The sequence below is a fragment of the Enhydra lutris genome, unplaced genomic scaffold (assembly GCF_002288905.1).
Source record: "Enhydra lutris kenyoni isolate GAN:26980312 unplaced genomic scaffold, ASM228890v2 scaffoldscaffold53, whole genome shotgun sequence".
NCBI classification, from domain to species: domain Eukaryota; kingdom Metazoa; phylum Chordata; class Mammalia; order Carnivora; family Mustelidae; genus Enhydra; species Enhydra lutris.
Window position 1 is genome coordinate 10272340 of NW_019154137.1, and position 3570 is coordinate 10275909.

General features: G+C 37.0%; 1 pseudogene; it reads right to left on the minus strand.

Annotated features, from left to right (window-relative positions):
* Positions 1–171: 171 nt before the first annotated feature.
* Positions 172–1111, minus strand: LOC111157237 (annotated as a pseudogene).
* Positions 1112–3570: the final 2459 nt, after the last annotated feature.

Sequence of the window (3570 nt, forward strand, 5' to 3'; positions counted from 1 at the left end):
TCTTTCTTTTTAGAGATATATTTATTTTATAGAGCAGGGGAGGGTCCCAGGGAGAGGGAGTCTAGAGCAGTGTTGGACCCAGACTGATCTCATCACCCTGATATCAGGACCTGAGTGGAAACCAAGAGTCAGATGCTTAACTGACTGCCCCCAGGTGTCCCAGGTGAGCCTTTAAGTGTACTGACATAAACTTGCATTTGTTGTTGGAATTTCACTAGTGCTTCCCATACAGTGACTAGGAGGCTTTGGAAGAACAGAGGAGGAGGTGGGTCACTAAATTTTGCCCCAGCTTAATTTTTCTTTTGGTTCACTTCAGTTAGAAATGCTGATTTCTTCAAACATATATTTGCAATGTTTTCAGTATTTTTTTTTCCTGGTTCTGAATTATATTGGTTGAAACAGAATCCTGCCAAAAGTTATTTTCATTTCTTCTTGTAGAGGCAATCTTGTTTAATGGTAAATTTTATTTACTTTTCTATCCTTGGTTGTTCACACAAATATGTACTCTGAACAAGCTGGCTGTGGGGAATGACAATTTTCTCCGATTTCTCATCTTTAATTTTAAAATTTCTCCTTTGAACAAGGTTTGGCCAGGCGCCACAGGCAGCAGGGAAAGGACTTGCTTCTTCAGTTGGGTTGTGGCTGCAGGACCCTGGGGTAGGGGGAGGGTGCAGATTAATGGCCTGGTCCAGGACTTCCTGTGCTCTGCTCACCACAGTCTCAGAACTTTGCCAGTCCTTGAGTTCTGTCGGGGTTGCTGGTACTGATGTAAGTGGCTGGGCAGCTGTTCTGCCGGACTGGCCCACACCTTCTTTCGCTCCTTCTTTGTTGCTTGCTTCCCAAGGGATATCCCCTGCCCTAGCTAGACAAGTGGAGAGAGGTGATGGGTTTCAAGGCTGAGGGGTCAGACAGAAACCATCTCCACCCAGGAAGTGAGGGAGAAAAGGGTCGGAGGCAGTACCTGGGGGTCTGGGATCTGGGATAAAGGTGGCAGGACTGTAGTCACCATCCATAGGACTCCAAATTAACCATGAGTGGAAAATCCCAGGAGGAATACAAGGCAGCCACCCAAGACTAGTAACTACCTCTGTGGGACAGAACCGAAGGTCATAGCTCTACGAGGAAAAGTGGTTCAGCAATAAGAGAAGGAAGAAGTGAAGCCAGAGATCCCAGGGCAGTGGCTGTGGCTGCTGCTAAACAGTGCAAGAATGGAGCATGCACCATTGTGCAGTAGTGGTGCAGCAACTAAATGTAGATCTTATAAAGTTTATCTTGGAATTTGTTGAATTTCTCAGACGTGTAAGCAAAAGTTTTCATCAAATTGGGTTTTCTTAGCCATTATTTTATGCAAATATTATTTCTATTCTTTTGTCTCTGCCCATTCCTACTGAGACTTCCATTATATATATGTTGATGCATTTGGTGATGTTCAACAATGCTATTAGGCTCTGTTTTTCTTCATTCTTTTCTTTTTTTCCATTTTTCAGAGTGGATAACTGGCATTGACCATACTCAGTTTTACTGATACTTTCTTCTGCCTGCTCAAATATGCTGTTTATCTAATCTAGTGACCTTTTAAGTCCACTTGTACTTTCCCTCTCCAGAAATTGTTATCTCTTTAATGATCTTTTCAATTTTATGACATATTGGACTCATATTCTTTACTTATGATTTCCTTTGACTCCAAATATATTTACAACAGATTATTTAAATTATTTATCTAATATATCCAACATCTAGACTTCTTCAGGGATAGTTTCTCTTGATTATTTTTTTCTTGTGTATGACCTATAATTCTATTTCTTTGCAGTCCTTTATTTTTTGTTGTTGTTGTTGAAAACTAGGCATTTTTACTATTATAATCTAACAACTCTGGGAATTAGATTTTTTTTTTCTTCTCCCCAGGGTTTGCCTTTGTTGCTGTTGGGGCTGTGATTTTTGTTTGTTTAGTAACTTTTCTGAACTAATTCTATAAAGTCTTTTTATTAACCATTGATGTCTGATTTATCAGCTTTATAGTAAGCTAGTGATTGGATGGAGTTTTCCTTATACTCTTGGAAGCAAAATCTTTCCATATTTTGTGAAGGAGCTCTTTGTACAAGTTCAGTCACTCTTTCAACACTCAGCTGGGAAGTTTACACCTCTGCCTTAGTGTTCACTTCCTGCATGAACAGAGCCCTAAGGTCAACCAGAAGTGGAGGCTGAGAGTCTTCTCTGGTCTTTTCTGAGCATGTACACAGCCCTGGGCATGCATATTATCCTCAAAATTCTCAGAAATATGTTCTGAGTTTTAAAACTTTACGCACATTTTATTCCCCAACATTTCCTCCTAAGCTTTTTGGTTAGTCTCTTATTTCTCTCAACTATTAGTCATCATTTGTGTCATCAGTGAGTAAAGTATGTGCCTGCAAATTATTTAACAAATACTCCCATGTAGTGGCTTGATCACTCCATGAGTTCTGACCTGAGCAAAACATACAAATCTTTTCAGGTGGTCTCACAATGAGTTACCAGGCAGATCAAATAATAACAGTTCTTTGAGAATGAGGTGGATGTTGCTCTCTCCAGTACTGAGAATGTGTTATTTTCAATGCTACTTCTGATCCAGGGAGTGTAACATCTGACTAGAGTAAGCTAAAGTTCTCCAAAGCTCTTTGTTCTTATTGATATTCACCCATTTTTCTTAGAAATAGGTTACTGCAAGCTTTTGAATTGATGCAGTTTGGGTTAACTTACAAAAAAGTTAATTCTAACTATTTTCTTTGTTTTGTAATTACTTTTAAGGATGAATAATATTTCAGACTTCCTTAGTCTTCCATTTTCTCTGAAATCTCCTTATAATATTCTTAAAAATACAATGTTACAGAAATGGAGAACTGAATGCCAAGTGTTAAAGTAAGATACCGGGAAGGATGTATGTGTTTGATTATTAAAGGGCAACATCAGGGATCCTTGCAATCTTGAACTGTTTAGTGTTGATTGTGGTTTCATATATAAAAATAAATCTGCATGAATCTAAACATTAATATACACAAAAGAGTATAAGTAAGAAGAGAAAATCTGAATAAGACAACAAAATTGTATTTATGTCAATATATTGGTTGTGGTATTGCATGTACTTTTGCAAGATGTTATCATTGAGGGGAACTGAGTAAAGTGTACATGGTGTCTCTGTTTTATTTCTTATAATTATGTGATTATATGATTATCTAAAAATTATAAAAAATTAACTAAGTAAACATAAAAGAATCAAATTATAGGATAGATAGGACAAAAAAATCTGAGGAAATTAGATTCTGTTTTGTGAATGATTAAGTAAGTATACTGTTTAGATTTAAGTGGTCAAATACTTAGACTATTGCAAGGCAACAAAATACATCCAGTGGATGATCTTTGTGCCATAAGTGGAAAACTAAAAATATACCAATAATGAACTCGAGGTGTGTGTTTATTCATTCACTTCACACAATTTTTTTCCACACAAAAATTTTAATATGGAAATATGTAGGAAGAAAAGCAAAAAATAAAAGAGAAAAAGATAAAAATAGCTGATAGCAAAATTTTATGATG